Genomic DNA, 18,603 nt, shown 5'->3' with positions numbered 1-18,603 from the left:
TGTCAAATGAAGTCAAGAGTGCTTGATCACCGCCTACCAACCTCAACTGACAAATCAATACTCCTCAAAGTTGAATGTTATTTGGAGGATGCTCTGAGTGAAGGTAAGGACACTGAAATTCTTTACACAGAATATGTCCTATGCCCAACACCATGAGTAGCCTTGTAGTTGTAATAGAGTCTTGAAGGACATCGCTGTTAGACTGGGTCTGTGTCAAGTGATGAAGGAACCGATGTAAATTAACCTGGTTAACCTCACCCTCACCATCTACCTGTTGCAGACATCTCTGTCAATGATGGTATTGGCATTAATGACCCCTGCACTTTCCTTGTGAAGACGAAGTCTAGTAGTCTAGTGGGCACAATATAGCTATGATACTGGCATCTACCTCATAATGAGGAAAATTGAACAGATATGTCCTGTCCATTAAAGAAAAATAAAATGGCCCCGGGTTTCTAGATTGCGCTAGCTTTCTCCGCACAACATGCCCCTGAAATTGGCCAAAAGAGTGAAAAAGATCACAGGATTTTAAGTGCAAATTACATCCAGCGCAAATCAAGTTTTCATGACCTTTTGCATTAGTTTAGAAAACACAATATGCGAGAAGCTGGCCCCATCCACAAACCTGGCAGTGCCCCAGATGGAATTAACAATAATTGTGAGTTTCTGCTAATTGAGGTTGTTTGTGGGCCTTCAAGGAGGTTCTTAAATTTAATGTTTTTAGGCACAAGGACACGATTAGACACATTTTAAAAGCTTTTGAATATGATTTTTAAAATTTACTAAGAAACTGATTACTGTACACCAATATAACTAGCAAATGGCTTTGTATAGTTTTTTAATTCATTATCAGTTAGTTAAAATCAGGTCACTCACAGGTGGTGAACTTGACTCTGATCAACGTAAGAACGTAAGGAACAGGAGCAGGAGTAGGCCATAGGGCCCCTCGAGCCTGCTCTGCCATTCAATAAGATCATGGCTGATTTGATCTTGGGCTCAACTGAATTTTCCTGCCTATTCCCTGTAACCCTCGACTCTCCTATTGTTCAGGAATCTGTCTATCTCAGCCTTGAATTTATTCAAAGACTCAGCTTCCACAGCTCTCTGAGAATTCCAAAGACTTATGACCGTCTGATAGAAGAAATTCCTTCTCATCTCCCTTTTAAATGGGTGACGACTTATTCTGAAACTATGCTCCCTAGTTTTAGATTACCCCATGAGGGGAAATATCCTCTCAGCATCTACCCTGTCAAGCCCCCAATAAGATCATCTCTCTTTCTTCTAAACTCCAATAAGTACATGCCCAACCTGCTCAACCTTTCATCATGAGACAGCCCCTTCATCCCAGATATCAACCTAGTGAACCTTCTCTGAATTGCCTCCAATGCAAGTGTATCCCTCCTTAAATAAGGAGACCAAAACTGTATGCAGTACTCTAAGTATAGTCGCAATGCCCTGCACAATTTTAGCAAGAATTCCTTACTTTGATACTCCATCTCCCTTGTAATAAAAGCCAACATTTCATTTGCCTTCCTAATTACTTGTTGTACCTGCATGCTAACTTGTTGTGTTTCATGTGTGAGGACACCCAGATCCCTTTGTACCTGAGCAGTCTGTATTCTTTACTTAAATAATATTTTGCTTTTCTATTCTTCCTACCAAAGTGGACAACCTCACATTTTCCCACATTATACTCCATCTGCCAAATATTTGTCCACTCACTCAACCTATCTATATCCTTTTGCAGACTCTTCGGGCAGAATTTTACCGGTGACATGGTGATAGGAATGAAGGCGGGTAGCAGGGTGGGGTGGGTGGTGGTGGTGGCAATAAAATGGTGTGGGTCCCCTTCAGCCCGGCTGCATGATGTCTTCCCACCACTGACCAATTTAATGAAATGCAAGTGGTGGGACGGAGCAGTGGCAGACCTACCAGCAGCAGCCAGGTAATCATGGTCATTAAACAGCCAATTATCGTATGTTTTCCTACCTTTTTTCAGATTTTATGAATGGTACACTGGGTGCACAGAGACTCAGAGCTTCGCCTACGCAAAGAAGGCAAGATCTGAGCAGCAGTTGAATGTTGGCTGGAACTGGCAGCCAGATTATGATGCTGTCTGCAGGCTATGTCTTGAAGAAGTGACGCTGTCAAGTTTTGAGTCACTGCAGAGGGTGGGTCCAAAGTGAAGTGCTGTTAGTGGAAGAGTGTCTCCCAGGTCCATAGCAGCTGTTGGAGGCAGGACAAGGTCCTTGAGATGCTCATTAGCAGTGGATGCTTCATTTGGCTATGGTATCAATGCATTCAGACTTTGACTCCTCCAGTGAGGACGGGAGTGACACTGAAATGGGGATTCAACCACATGGAGCAGCTTGCAGTGGCCGGGGAGCTCCTGTGGGTTGAAAAATCCATTGCACGTGGACGAGGAGGACATAGGTGTCAAGAGGGCAACCTCATTGTTGCAGAAGGTGCTACCCAGCCCAACGGTCTACCGTCAGAGGCTCAGCTTCATGGACCTGTCTGAGCACCAACGTCTAAGAAGATTGCAACTCTCCAGGCCGGTGGTGGCAGAGCTATGCTGGAGCAGGGGTTGCTGCCAATTGGAAGTGGTGGACACCCAATGCCTGTTGCGTTAAAGGTGATATTGGAACTCAACTTTTTTCACATATGGTTTGTTCCAGGGATTGTCTGGAGATCTATGTGGCATCTCTCAGTCAGCAACCCATCGCTGCGAAAAGGAGGTCATAGATGCCAAGAACTGTTGGGCTGGCCAATATATCAAGTTCACAATCAATTAGGCCAATTAGGCCGAGAGGGCAGTTGCCTTCGGGGCCCTGGCTGGATTTCCTCAGTCCAGGGGTCATTGACTGTACTCATGTGGCCATCAAGGCTCCCGCCGAGCATCTGTTGCTTTTGTGAACAGGAAGGGGTTCCACTCCCTCAATGTTCAGGTGATCTACGACCACCATAAGTGGATCATGCAGGTGTGCACGAGGTTGCCGGGAAGCTGCCATGACTCTCTCATCCTTAGTCCCAGTTGCCTCAGCTCTTCAGGCTAAAGGCTGGCTACCCGACCTGAACCCAACGACATGTGTTGGGTTCGGGTCGGGTCGAGTCGCACTTCTGGGTCTGGCATTTGGGCTCAGGTCGGGTTGGGCCGGGTCGGACACGCTCTATCACAACCTCAGGTAAGTGGCTCCAATGTTAATTTACTTTTTAGGCTTGAAAGATGGTTTTGTTACAGTTATTTTAAGCTTGTGCAGATAAGCAACAAAGTGAGAAACGGAAGGGAGGTTAACTGATGGTCGGGTTGGATCGGGTCGGGTCGGGATAAAATGGAAGGACTCGGGCTGGGTCGGGCTTGGGTCGGGTTTTATTTGCAGATCTGAGCAGGCCTTTACTTCAGGCCACCCAAACGCCTTCATGGCTGAATACTGGGGAACAAGAGGTATGCAGTGATGACGTGGCTTCTGAACCCTGTAGGTGAACCCAGCGCACAGGCAGAGGACACATACAATTGCTGCCATATAACTACAAGGGCCACTATCGGGCAGGCCACCTTCTGAAGATGAGGTTTAGATGCTTCAATAGATCTGGGGGAGCCCTGCAATATACCCCATCAAGGATATCTTGTGTCATTGTCAGCTGCTGTGCATTGGACAATCTGACGCTCCAGCGGGGAATAGTGCTGAAGCCAGAGGAAGAGACTAAGCAAACGGCATCCTCAGAGGAAGAGGATGAGCTTAAGGCACCTCAACAGCTGCCGCCGATGAAGATGACGCCACAGCAGGGAGACTCACAACTCTGATCAGCAGATGCTTCACATGAGGACAAGTTCAAGGTGCCACTGAATCAAGAAGTTCTCTCCCAGAGGCGGCCATGCTGACCTTTCATAACAGGCCCTGACCATCTCTCTGTACCTGTCAGCACTATATGGCAAGGTCTCTGTCAACATAGGAGCTCATTTATTTGATTCCACATCTGGTCACTATTAACGAGTCCATAAAAATGCATACATAGTCAATTATGCATTGAATGTCCAGACCTTTAACTCTCATTAAACATTAAGATCTTCTGCAGTTAACAAATAATTATCACCCAATCAACCTCAAGTGCTAGTCCATGCATTTATGTGCTTGGTTATGGTTACTTCTACGGCGGGGTCTCCCCCTGTTCCTGGAGTTGATGTGGGGGCAGGCTGCTGCCTTTCTTGATCCAGTCCATGAGATGACTATGGCCTTCATCCTTTGAGTGCCTGAGCCCTACTGGGGCCTGGCACATTTGGGGAACCCTGTATCTATGCAGGGGCTGTCTCAGTCATCAGACCAGCAGGCAACATTGGTGTGACTGTCAAAGGGTGCCTTCAGCTATTGAGGCACCTTAAGAGGAGCCCCCACTGCCTTCAGCCTGACCCTCCTCAGGCCTTTCAGGCCCCACATGCACTTCTGAGGTTGCCTGGAAGGGTTCAGCTCCTGGCAACAGGGAGATGCGTGGCTGATCCGTCTTGCCCACCCATCACTCCATAGATCTCATGGAGATGCCATGCTATGGGGGTCTGTGCATACCCACTGCATCCACTTGGTGCTATGCTCCGTGTGTCTGTCCATGAGGGTCGTCACTCTCTCAATGGAGGATGCTGTGCACTCACATGCCAGAGAAAGGCTGCCACTCACAGGATGGATAGACTTCTCCATTGTTTGTACATGGAACTGCACTGCCTCTGGAAACTCTGACAGATGCTCACACATTTGACATTGCTGCTTAAGCATCTGCTGCTTTGATGATGACACCTGAGGCTTGCCATCTGCATGGAGCTGAGCATTGTTGGGCCTCTCCTCGCTCCTCTGAAGGGAAGTGGCCGCTACTGTCACTGCAGCCATTACCTCCTTCTGCATGTCTGTGCAGTGCTCACCAGATTGTGACACCTGTTATACATGCACGACAAAGCCCACCGACGTGACTGTATCTGCGCTGGTGGAGGGTGTGCTGGAATAAAGTGATGAAGTGTCTGGACTGAGTAGATAGAGAGAAATTGCTCCCACCTGTGAAAGGATCGAGAACGAGAGGACACAGATTTAAAATATTTGGTAAGAGAAGCAAAAGTCACATGAGGAAAATCCTTTTCACGCAGTGAGTGGTTAAGGTCTGGAATGCGCTACCTGACAACGTAGTAGAGGCAGGTTCAATTGAAGCATTCAAAAGGGAATTAGACAGTTATATGGAAAGGAGGAATGTGCAGGGTTATGCGGAGAAGGCAGGGGAATGGAACTGAGGGAATTGCTCTTTCAGAGAGGCAGTGCGGACACGATGGGCCGAGAGGGCTCCTTCTGTGCTGTAACGATTCTGTGATTCAGTGTCTTGAGATGGCGGTGCATCCTCTGAGCTTTCCTGTGTGGCAAGAGTCCTTGTCTGTTCCTCATCTGCTGCTGCATTGGCTGGAGAGGCAGGATTTAAGTGAAACAGCTGCTCCTTCAATTAACCCCTGGTGCCTCCCCTTGGTTAGGAGTTTCCAGTGGCATTTAAGGCCCACACAGGTGCCACAGGCCACACATGGTCGAGGGAATGATGGACTCAACTATCACTTTACTCACTCTCCATTGCTTCCACAACTGCCTTGCCCTCAGCCACAGGCTGCCCTGCTGTGACTCATCCAATGTCCATGCCCTCCTCCTTCATTGGTGTCACCACGGCGATGAAAGATGCTCCACCTCCCTTGCGTTGACGGTCCCTGCATTCTGAGTGTGCTTCTCCTGCTAGCACAGATATACAGTATCACTCCTGTCTCATGGCCCATCTGTGCTGGTCACTCTGACACATTGTAAATGTGCAGCACCACCCCGCTGGCATAGTATCTTATGTAGCCATTCAACCATCTCAATGCAGCTTTAACCATCACTGACCATGGGATTTAGATTCACCTTAACTGGGCACCTCAGTGTGGACATTGGTTCCTGGTGTTGCCCCATGCACGTATCTACCACCTGGACTCACTTCATGGGTGCCTTTTAATTCATGCTGGGCTTCCAGTTTGCAATTCTAAAGGTCACTCACCTTTCCAGACCACACCAGGTATTTACGTCTCTTCCTGCACTGGATCCAGGTTCTTGCAAGGACTCCTCGGTTGTTGACTATCTGCCATCTCCAGCCATCCCTTCTTTGTTAGGCTTTCTGGCCTCCTCCTCCTGTCTGCTGGGAACAGGACATCTCTCCTTTCTTTGACTGTCTGCAGGAGCACCTCCAGGGAGGCATAGCTGAATCATGAAGCCATTCCTCCACTGTTTCCATTGTCGTAGACCCCCTCGTTTTTGCCTGTGTCTTCAGCCTGCCTGAGTGCTGCACATGTAGCTTTAAAAATGGCACCTCAGAGCAAGTTGCCAATACTATGACCTGCCCGCCACCCTTATATGCTGGCTCCCCTGCCTCCTGGTCCACAATTGGTTCTTTCTTGTAAAATCTCTGCGGACGTTCTGCCGCCCACCCGTGCATGCCACCGACCCAGATAATCCCTCCGCGTCGGGTCATCCGCCCGATTGGTAAAATTCAGGCTTTTGTGCCCTCCTCACAACTTGCTTTCCCACCTGTCTTTCATCTAAGTCATTAATAAGGGCGGCACAGTGGCGCAGTGGTTAGCACCGCAGCCTCACAGCTCCAGGGACCCAGGTTCGATTCCAGGTACTGCCTGTGTGGAGTTTGCAAGTTCTCCCTGTGTCTGCGTGGGTTTTCTCCGGGTGCTCCGGTTTCCTCCCACAAGCCAAAAGACTTGCAGGTTGATAGGTAAATTGGCCATTATAAATTGTCACTAGTGTAGGTAGGTGGTAGGGAAATATAGGGACAGGTGGGGATGTTTGGTAGGAATATGGGATTAGTGTAGGATTAGTATAAATGGGTGGTTGATGTTCGGCACAGACACGGTGGGCCGAAGGGCCTGTTTCAGTGCTGTATCTCTAATCTAATCTAATATAAATTGTAAACAGTTGAGGTCCCAGCATTGATCCCTGTGGCACCCCACTAGTTACAGTTTGCCAAACTGAAAATTACTCATTTATCCTGACTTTCTGTTTTCTGTTAGTTAATCAATCCTATATCCTTGCAAATATATTAACCCCAACACCATGGGCTCTTATCTTGTGTAGTAGCCTTTTGCGTAGCACTTTATCGAATGCCTTTTGGAAATCCAAATACACTACATCTACTGGTTCCCCTTTATCCACCCTGCTCATTACATCCTCAAAGAACTTTAATAAACTTGTCAAATACGATTTCCTTTTTATAAAACCATGTTGACTTCATTCTGCGGCAGTCTGCTGCATTTGAGCAGCACAGCAAACAAAAGATTGACTACTGGGTGACAAGGGCTATTAGCTCATGACATGTTGATGGAGCAGGACAAGGTGGAAAAGGAGAGGGATGAGGACTAGAAGGCTCTTTCTGCCTGAACTTTCTGTGAAGAACTCATCAAATTGATACCAGTAAAGGCAATCACAATTCCCCATTCACCAACAGCCCCAACCTTACCTTTCCTCTGGTACTGACCACCACAGCTTTCACTTGGCCACAATGCAAAAAAAAAAGCCATCACAAAATAAACATTCTAAACCAAATTTATAAATCAAACCATGTCATATCACATACAAATGCCAACTAATTACCCTTGTGCAGTCCTAGTGCCTGTCTTCTGTGTGCCTTTACAGAAGCAAAATACTGCAGGTGCTGGAAATCTGAAACAAAAACAAAAAGTGCTGGAACTAAACAGCACATCTGGCAGCATCTGTGGAGAGAGAAAGAGAGTCAACATTTCAGGTCAATAACTTTTCCTCAGAACCGCTGATGAAAGATCATTGACCTGAAACGTTAATTCTGTTTCTCTCTCCACTGATGCTATCAATCCTGCTGAGTATTTCCAGCATTTTAGGTTTTTGCTCTGTGTATCTTTGCCTGTTCTAGTGCTCCTTTGCAATGCTACTGCAGGGGCTGCAGCATGGACTGGTGGAAGGCTGATGTGTTTCACTGGGGGAGACTACAGATGGAATTAGAGGATGCCATCGAGCAGCTCTGGTCCCAGAAGGCTCACCTGTGGACTGCATCATCTTGGTGTGAGCGGCAGTAATCTAGACTGGCTGGCTGACAGGCAACAGCAAGGGTACTGGCAGAGTGAGAGAGGACAGAAGGTTTGTGTTCCACGAAGCCACTGCCACTCCCCTGCAGCGGGACCTCGGCAATCCTTATAATCTGCAGGATGACAGATTGCTGGACTGCTGTGAGAGCCTGTAAGCCGCTTTGCAGATTAACCCATTGCCATTATGACAGCAGTTTAAGCTTGCATGGCAGCAGACTGACTTTGCATGACAGCACTCCGAGCTTCCGCTGCAGCACTCAGACATTAGGTGGCTGCTGCCTGTGCTGCAATGGAAGCTGAAATATCAGTCATCATATGCTGCATCATATTTGGGTGTACATGAGTGTGAAGGGTACTGGCCACCACTTCCATGCTGGAAAGGATGGGCTGCAAGCTCTGTGCCCTGTGCCAAGTTGGTGCTGGACTCTCCATGCTCCTTGACATTGACCACAGGCTTTCTAGAAGGCTTCCCAATGGACAGAACTTGTGTGCAATCTTACCCTTCAGTGAGCTAGCATCTGCATTATCCTTGTCCCCTTCCCTGACTGAAGCCCACTTGTGCCCAGTGTCTCATCACGTGCAGATCCTGTCTCTAATCTACCCTTTAAGATACACACTGTATCAGTGTCTGAGTTGATGGCTGCGAGTGTGAAATTGAGTGAAGGTGCTTTGCTTTCATTATCACTCTCTTGTTGGTGCTCCTCCATTGCCTGGCCAGATTGGACCGCTTGGGTATCTGAAATGAAAAAGGCACAAGCTGATGGTGTGGGGAAGGATGGAAAGTAAGACCCACATGCTTATCCCATCTGCAATTTGTAAATCAGATGAGAGTGTGGGATGAGGAGGAAGTGAGAAGAAGGATTATTGTGTGAGGATACCATCATCTTCAATGGTTGCAGCTCCACTGCTGACCATGGTCATATTGTGTACAAATGTCAATTACCATATATACTCATGTAAAAGTCGATCTTGTGTGGGAATTAGACTGTTATATGAGAAGGAAGAATGTGCAGGGTTACGGGGAGAAGGCGGGGGAATGGAACTGAGTAAATTGCTCTTTCGGAGAACTGGTGCGGACACCGATGGACCAAATGGCCTCCTTCTGCACTGCAACAATTCTGTGATTCTGTGATGACCTTAGGCCAAAAATTCCTGAATATTTCCTATACCTTGCTTAAAAGTCGACCTTAACTTTCAGAGCGCAGACACACATTCTAATCATGCAATCACTCACTAGTATAAATACCTGACATTCAGCTAGGACCCCCACATTTTTTTCAATATAGCACCAAGAAAGAACAACAAAGACCAGGTGGATTACATAAAGAAAAAAAAGTTTGCCCATCTGGGACATGTTTAAATCGCACCAAGTGGATAATGCTGTCGCTGAGGTTTGATCATATAGCATCGATATTGCAGTGATTATCAGCATGGTCCAACCATTAGATATCAGCATCAGTCTGTCTGTATCCATGGTGGGTTTTATTTTGAATAATAGTTCAAAAATATGACTTGTGTAAAAATTGACCCTCCAAACTTTAGCCTTGAAAATTGGTTTCAAAAATTTGACTTTTACACGAGTATACATGATAATCATCCTTATGCATTCCTAATATCTGTCTTCTGTGTGCCTTTGCAGAAACAAAATACTGAGGTTGCTGGAAATTTAAAATAAAAACAAAAAATGTTAGAAATGTTAGGTCTGGCAGCATCTATCGAGAGAGAATCAGGGTTAACATGTCACTTTCATAGGGCCCAGGACAAGCAGGCACACCTGTCCTCATCCAGTTAGCTTCCGCTGCCTCCAGTTGTGCCACGTCTTGTCCTGCAAGAGTGTGGGAAGTGTGTCATTGTCATGCAAAATATTTGGCTGATGCGGCTGTCATAGTTGAATAGCTGTCAGTGCATACAGGCTGTGAGATGTGGATGTGAAACTTACAGTAGTCCTAAGTTTGTGAGGGTGAGGTGAAGCATACGAATGCTAGGTATGAATCCTGATTAATAGATTGGTGATTGGTGAGTGATGGGGTATAGGTATTAAGCAGTATCTGAGGCTAGTGGTACAGTTGGTTGGATATGGCAGTTGAAGATGCATTCACTGACCTTGACTACTCGTGTGAGATCATTGAACTGCTTGTAAAATTACACCCAGATTCTCAGGACTTGACTTCTGGGCATTGACCTCAATTGCTATCTTCTCCCATTGTCCTTTGTGCGTGCGTCTGGTGAACCTTTTGCTATCTCAGGACATCCCCTTTCCAACTCCTCCACCAAGATTTCCAGTGCGGCATCTGAAAATCTTGGAACCCGTTTTCTTCCCTGTTGTGCCATTCCTCAATCCTTCCCAGGTCAGTTTCTCTTTAACCATAACTCCCAGCGCCTGCGCCAGCCACAATGCGCATCCCTTTTCAGCACTGCAGGCTAACTTTTTTATTATTCGTTTCATGGGATGTGGGCATTGCTGGCAAGGCCAGCATTTGTTACCCATCCCTAATTGCCCTTGAGAAGGTGGTGGTGAGCTGTCTTCCTGAACCACTGCAGTCCTTCTGGTGTGGGTAAGACCACAGTGCTGTTAGGGAGAGAGTGCCAGGATTTTGATTCAGTTACAGTGAAGAAACAATGATATATTTCCAAGTCAGGATGGTGTGTGACTTGGAGGGGAACTTGCAGATGGTGGTGTTCCCACGTGTCTGTTGCCCTTGTTCTTCTAGGTGGAAGAGGTTGCAGGTTTGGAAGGTGCTGTAGAAGGAAGCTTGGTGAATTACTGCAATGCATCTTGTACATTGTACACACTGCTACTACTGTACATCGGTGGTGAAGGGAGTGAATGTTTAAGGTGGTGGATGGGATACTGATCAAGTGGGCTGCTTTTTCCTGGATGGTGTCGAGCTTCCTGAGTGTTGTTTGAGCTGCACTCATCCAGGCAAGTGGAGAGTATTCCATCACGCTCTTGATTTTTGCCTTGTAGATGGTGGACAGGATTTGGGGAGTCAGGAGGTGAGTTACTCACCGCAGAATTCACAGCCTCTGACCTGCTCTTGTAGCCGCAGTATGTATGTGGCTGCTCCAGTTAAGTTTCTGGTCAATGGTAACCCCCAGGATATTGATAGAGGCGATTCGTTGATCGTAATGCCGTTGAATATCAAGAGAGATGGTTAGATTCTCTCTTGTTGGAGAGCATCATTGCCTGGCACTTGTGTGGCACGAATGTTACCGGAATGTTGTCCAGCTCTTGCTGCACATGAACATGAACTTCTTCAGTATCTGAGGAGTTGTGAGTGATTCTAGCCATTCATGTTATTGGCTCCTTGCTGAAGCGTCCAGCCAATGAACAGCTTGGTTAGCACTAGCTGAACGCAGAGATCATTCAAATGAATAGACAATATGAAGTTGGCGTCTTGCCTGCATTACAATCAGCAAGCGCAGATTAAAAATGCATAGTGATCCCCATGACCTTTTTTAACCCCATGGAGTACAAAAGCCAAGAAGTTACGGTAAACCTATATAACTCACTGTTTCAACCCTAGCTGGAGTATTCTTAACACCAGACATTAGGAAGGCATCAAGCTTTAGAGAGGCTAGAGATTTAGTAAAATGGTTCCAGGGATGAAGCATTATGGTTAGGTGTATAGACAGAAAAGTTCAAGGTGTGTGGAAGTGTTTCCTTCACTCTGCATTCCTGAAAGGCCTAGTTTAACTTTTAGGCCATGTCTGCTGTTCCTAGACTCCCCAACCAGTGGAAGTAGTTTTTCTCTATCTCCCCAATCGGTTCTCCCTAATATCTTGAAAACTTCAGTCAAATCGCCTCTTAACCTTCTAAATTCCATGGAATACAAATTTAGTTTGTGTAATCTTCCCTTAAAATTTAATCCTTAGAATCCGGGTGTCATTCTGGTAAATCTATACTGCAATCTTTCCAAGACCAAGCTATCTTTGCTAAGGTGTGGTGCCCAGAACTGCTCACAGTGCTCCAGATGTGGTCTAACTCGGACTTTGTATAGCTGTAGCATAACTTCTAGCCCTTTGTATTCTAATCCTCTCAATACAAAGGCCAGCTTTTAAAAATTATGTTCTGTATCTCTCCATGACATTTTAGGATCCATGTACTATATGGTCTAGTTGGACCTCTCCTGTTTCTACCTTTTACCATTTAAAAAGTACTTTGATCTATCATTTTTAAGTCCAAAGTGGATGACCTTATTTTTGCCTACATTGAAATCCATTTGCCACAATTGTGCCCTTTCACTTAATCTATTCTTTACAATTTGTTGCTTTCATCTACACTGCCACCTATCTTGTGTCATCGTCAAACTTAGATATGTGGCTTTCTATCTCATCATTAAAGTCATAAATAAATATGGTGAATAGTTCAGGTCCCAACACAAATCCCTGTGGTTTACCAGTAGTCACATCCTGCCCATTATCCCTCCTCTCTGTCTCCTGCCACTCAGCCAATTTCCTAACAAGGTCAATTCCACGAGGTTCAACTCTCCTGCTCTTCTTCAAATAGTGCTTTGGGCTCTTTTACATCCATCTGAGAGGGAACACAGGCCCTCATTCAACATAACATCTAAAAGATGCTATCTCTGACTGTGCAGCACTCCGTCAGTTCTGTACTGAAGTGTATCACTGTGTAAATATCCTGGAATCTTTTACCTGTCAGAATGTGTACACTGTCAACATAGCACTGCAGTGGATCAAGGGGGTTCACCACTGTGGGGCGACTTAGGCAGGACAATAAATGCAGTTTTTCTATCACTGAACAAAAATAAAGCAAAATTAGCACTATGTGTGCATGTTTAATATTAGCAGGCACATACCTGCACTGAACTCCTTAGAGGACTGTGACCAAATATTAGCTGCTACTTTAATGCATTAGAGCATATGCCTCCTCTAAACCAGGAAGGATTGCAAGCTGTGTATGTATTTTTGGGCTCATTCCAATCATCAGTGCATATTTTAGGGCACAGAGTGGGCAAAATTATTGTATCTTTAACTTGAGGAAAGAAGTATTTTAAAAATAATAAGTGCTTTCATTAGGAAAGACAAGATTTTCACCTCCAATTTGTCTTGTTTCACTTTTACTCTGGAGACTTTTTGTGACAATAACACAAACTCATGATATCCAATAGATCACCAGCAGGTGGTGCAGTTTCTCAAATTCACTGGTTTCTGATAGTGCCTTTATAATATTCATTTAATAAGATTTCAAATATAGTTATTCTATCTTGCTCAAATAAAGCAAAACAAAATAGTATTCGTTGAGCAGTTTGGATATCTCAGTAAAGGGGAATGTAATTCTAACAATGGATAATGAACTGCATGTTTGTACCATTGCCTCACAGCGTCCAAGCTTTTTCCTTTCGGGCTAACAAATGTACATTCCATAAAGCCTCATGGAACATGTTTAATGTTCCTATTAGCCTATCTGCCTCTTGGTGTCAATCTTACTACATCTTGGTTTCCTGAGTTAGGGTTCATTCACCAGTGAGACAACTGTGCGAATAACTACCCTTAACTACAAAAACAGAACAAATCAGTGATTTTTTTTTAAAGTGCAAATGGAACTGGTCGGTGTAGTGAACTAGACAGTAACTTTGCACCCCAAACTTGGGATTAAATCCATCCCTGACATGGAACAGAAGTTTGATCTGGCGGGCAGCTGAAATGACCTGAGTCATTTAATTCCATAGACTACACAGTTTTATGGTCTATAGTTTAAAACTGTACCATACATGCCACCAAATGGCAATATCACTCATTTCTGCCTAAGAATGATTGGAGTGAAAAATTGAGGGCGGGGTGAGAGTGGGAGGAGAAGTGTTCAATTCAGGATACCTAAACAGGGACTGTTTGATGTTCCCAGCAGATAAATTTCTCGGTAGATGAATGCTCCATTCCCCAGTTCCCAGGACTGACTACAAATTGAAGTTGGGAACTCTGTCATAGACTGGATCGGCACTTGAGGGAAATAAACTTACAGGGCTAGGGGAATAGAACAGGGGAATGGGACTGGCTGGATTGCTGTGCAGAGAGCCGGCATGTACTCAATGGGCCGAATGGCTTCCTTCTGTGCCGCAATGACTCTATGGGCTGGATTTTATGGGCCACCCCAAAGGCGGTATCTGCGGAGGGGGTCACGGACTACTGCGATGAGTGACAGGGCTGGGGACAGAGGGCCCATCGCCTCCCTGTGGCCCAGCGATCTTCTTGGGGGCGGGTTAGGCCAACGATGGCCTTCCCACCCAGAGGCCAATTGATGCCCCTAAGTGGCCTATTAACGGCCAACTAGGGGTCTCTTCTTGCCACCACTGGGATGTTACCAGCGGCGGGGGGGGGGGGGGGGGGGGGGTGTGGGGAGGCCCTCTGTGTGCAGGGAGGATGCCTTGGAAAATGAGGTGCCCTGCTTGTGGGCTTTGGGGGGTGTTCCTCCTCCCTGGGCAATTTGTGGCCCACAGAGGGGCCCCACAGGGAACCAGTTACCCTCTGGGACCCCCCCCCCCCGGGACCCCCCACCCCCCACGGCCTGGACTGCAAGACCACATCCCAGCCCCTCCTCCTGGAGCCTTCTGGACTGGTCCCAGCGACCCCGCTCCCCCACCTCTGTTCCGGGGTTCCACCGCTGGGCCTGGATCCAAGGCCTTTGCAGTACCAGCAGTAGCCACTGCTCCCAGTGGTGCTGCCAATACTGCTGAGCTGCCAGCCCTCTGATTTGCCGACAGCTCTTGGAGGCAGAATCCCCGTTGCTTTAAAGACTTTAAAGGGATGGGGATCCCGCTTTCTAAAAGCTTGACAAAAAAAGATTGGAGGATCACTCCGGAGGGTGGGGCGGTGGGGGAGAGGGGGGGCGGGGCGGGTGCATGGGGGCTGGTGCCAAGAAAATGCAGAGGTGGGGATCCCCCAACCTTTTCGGCCTGGCGCAAGGAGCCCCGCCTACCTCACAAAATCGAGCCCTATGACTCTAAGACTATAAGGAGATTTGATAGAGGTGTTTAAAATCATGAACGGTTTAGCTGGAGTAAATGAAGAGAAGCTGTTTCCAAAGGTTGAAGCATCGATGACCAGATTTATGATGATTGACAAAGCAATCAAAGGTGTCATGACACAAAACATTAATTACACAATGAGTGGATAGGATTTGGAATTTGTTGCCTGATGTGGTGGTGGATGCATATTCAATGGTGGCCTTCAAAGGAGAATCGGATGAATTGTTGAAGAGACTGGGGAAAGAACAGGGACCTAGCTCTGACTTTTAGGTCATGTCTGCTGTTCCTAGACTCCCCAACCAGTGGGAGTACTTTTTCTCTATCTACCCAGTCAGTTCTCCTTCATATCTTGAAAACTTCAGTCAAATCACCTCTTGATATTCCAAATTCCATGGAATACAACTATAGTTTGTGTAATCTTCCCTCGTAATTTAATCCTTGGAATCCGGGTATCTTTCTGATAAAGCTATGCTGTAATCCTTTCAAGACCAAGCTATTTTTGCTAAGGTGTGGTGCCCAGAACTGCACAGAGTGCTCCAGGTGTGGTCTAACTCGGGCTTCATATATCTGTAGCATAACTTCTAGGCCTTTGTATTCTAATCCTCTAGATATAAAGATCAGTTTTTAAAATTATTTTCTGTACCCGTCCATGACATTTTAGGATCCATGTACCACAGTCTAATTGGACACCCACTGTTTCTCCACCATGTGGTCTTAGGGCTCTCCACTTCTTCATTGAACGGAGGTCCAACTAATCTCCTTCCACAACTACCACCCTCCACCTAACTGAGCTTGTTCTCATATAGAACAACTTCCCCGTTAGCACAACACACCCTCCAAATAAATGGTGATGCTATGGGTACCCACATGGGTCCTAGTTATGCCTGCATTTTTATGGATCTGTGGACCGTTCTTTGTTCCAGTCCTACTAGTCCCTCTCCCTCACCTCCTTTTCCAGTACATTGATGACTATATCAGTGCCACTTCCTGCTCTCACCCTGCACTGGAAAAGTTCATCAACTTTGCTTCCAATTGTCACCCTTTCCTTACCTTCATATGGTCCATCTCTGACTCTTCCCTTCCCTTCCTCGACTTCTCTGTTTCCATTTCTGGAAACAGGCTGTCAACTAATATTCACCATAAGCCGACTGACTCCCACAGCTACCTCAACTACGTGTCCTCACACCCCGCTTCCTGTAAGGACTCCATTCCATTCTCCGTCTCTGTTGCTTCTGTTCTGAAGATGCAACCTTTCATACCAGCTATTTTGATATATCTTCCTTTATTCTCAACTGAGGATTCCCCCCACCATGGTTGACAGGGCCCTCGACTGTGTCTGTTCCATTACCCACTCTTCTACTCTCACGCCTTCCCTTCCCTCCCAGAACTATAATAGGGTTCCCTTTGTCCTCACCTTCCACCCCACTAGCCTCCATATTCAATGGACCATCCTCCCCCATTTCCACAACCTCCAATGTGATGCCACCACCAAACACATCTTCCCTTCCCCTCGTCTTTCACCATTCCGAAGGGACTGTTCCCTCCACAACACCTTGGTTCACTCCTTTGTGCCCCCACCCCCCCACATCCCTTGTCTTCCCATGGCACCTTTCAATGCAAGTGCAGGAGGGGCCCTTTTACCTCCTCTCTCTTCACAGTCCAAGGCCTCAATCACTCCTTCCAGGTGAAACAGTGATTTACATGTACTTCTTTCAATTTAATATACTCTATTCACTGCTTACAATGCGGTATCCTCTACATTGGGGAGATCAAATGCAGATTCGGTGACTACTTTGCGGAACATCTTCATTCAGTCTGAAGCATGACCCCGAGCTGACGGTCACCTGTCAATTCAGTTCTCCACATTGCTCTCACGCTGACCTCTCTCAGTCTTTAACCTACTGCAGTGTTCCAGTGAAGCTCAATGTAACTTGAAGTACATCTTTTGATTAGGCACTTCACAGCCTTCCGGACTCAACGTTAAATTCAACAATATCAGAGGGTAATCTCTGCCCCCATTTTGTTTCCTTGTCTTTATATGTCTCAGTTTTTCTTTTGTTTTTGCTTTCAGATGGCAGCATACCTGTTCTAGGCACATCTTTTGTTTCTTTGTTTCTTTTCTTGTTACATTACCACTCCCTTTGACTCTGCACAACTAACTCTTCTGACATTAAATCTCTCCTGTCTTCCGCCCTAACACAGACCTTCCCTTTTGTTCTTTTTCCCACCCTCTCCTTGCTCAAAATCTTTTCCCCAACTCTGATGGAGGATCATTGACCTGTAACATTATCCATGTTTGTCTCTCTACAGATGCTGCCAGACCAACTGAGTTCTTCCAACATTTTCTGCCTTTCAGATTTTCAGCATCCTCAGTATTTTGCTCTTGTGTTGGGTTAGATTTAAAACTTGCTGCCTGAGCATAAAGCTGACATTGCAGATCGACCATTCAACGGAAATTAAAACTGGAAATGGAAATCTGGCAGTTTTTACACCAGTGGCAAATCTGCAAGGTCAGCTTTATGCTCAGACAAGTTAAAAAGCTACTCCAGCCTGCTGGCAGTACAGATTTGCATGACCATATTTTCCATATTCTCCAGATGATTCCATTACAACTATTTTTATTACAGATTTTACATTTTGAAATACATATATAATTTTAAAAAGCTGATATTGCCTTTAAAGAGAAGCAAAATCTTTTTAAATTTTGAATTCTGACAGACATATTTTTAAAAAACTTGACATTGCCTTAAAGGGTAAGCAAAGCCTTTTTGTTCACCGTCGATTTTACAGATGTGTGTGGCATATTAACTTGCTCCATTAACTTTAATTCAGGTCATTCTGCGAGCTGATTTATATAGAATGTACAGTGTAGAAACAGGCCCGACTGGCCACACTGGTGTTTATGCTGCACACGAGCTTCCACTCACCCTCTTCTGCTAACTCTATTAGCATAGCTTTCTATTCCTTTCTCCCTCATGTGTTTATCCAACTTTCCCTTAAATGCATCTGTGCTATTCACCTCCTTGTGGTAGCAAGTTCCACCCACTAACCACGCGATGGGCAAAGAAATTTCTCCTGAGTTCCATATTGGATTCATTAGCAAATATTTTATATTTATGGCCACTAGTTTTGGTTTTCCCCACAAGTGAAAACATCTTCTGTATGAATATTCTATCAAAGCCCTTCATCATTTTAAAGACCAGGTGAACCTTCAGTCTTCTCTTTTCTGATTTGCCACTGCCCAACTCCAAGGAAACCTTTTATACTGGCAGGGTGTACTACTAGCTTACTCAATAGTGTTAGTGCATCTATGTTGAGTGGTACACTGGCCCAAACTATCAGTGCCATTGCAGGGATGCCCTAGAGGAAAATGCATCCCCAAAGTGGCCATTGAGGTGGAAATTTGACTTACATCAAGGTATAGTTTTATAAACATGTTATGGATTAGTGGTGGGGGAGGACTGTGAGTAAAACGTACTGTTTCCAGATGGCCTCATGTTGTTA

Source organism: Heterodontus francisci, chromosome 7 (assembly GCF_036365525.1).
Source record: "Heterodontus francisci isolate sHetFra1 chromosome 7, sHetFra1.hap1, whole genome shotgun sequence".
In the NCBI taxonomy this organism is placed as follows: domain Eukaryota; kingdom Metazoa; phylum Chordata; class Chondrichthyes; order Heterodontiformes; family Heterodontidae; genus Heterodontus; species Heterodontus francisci.
Note: the sequence above shows the minus strand (reverse complement) of the source record.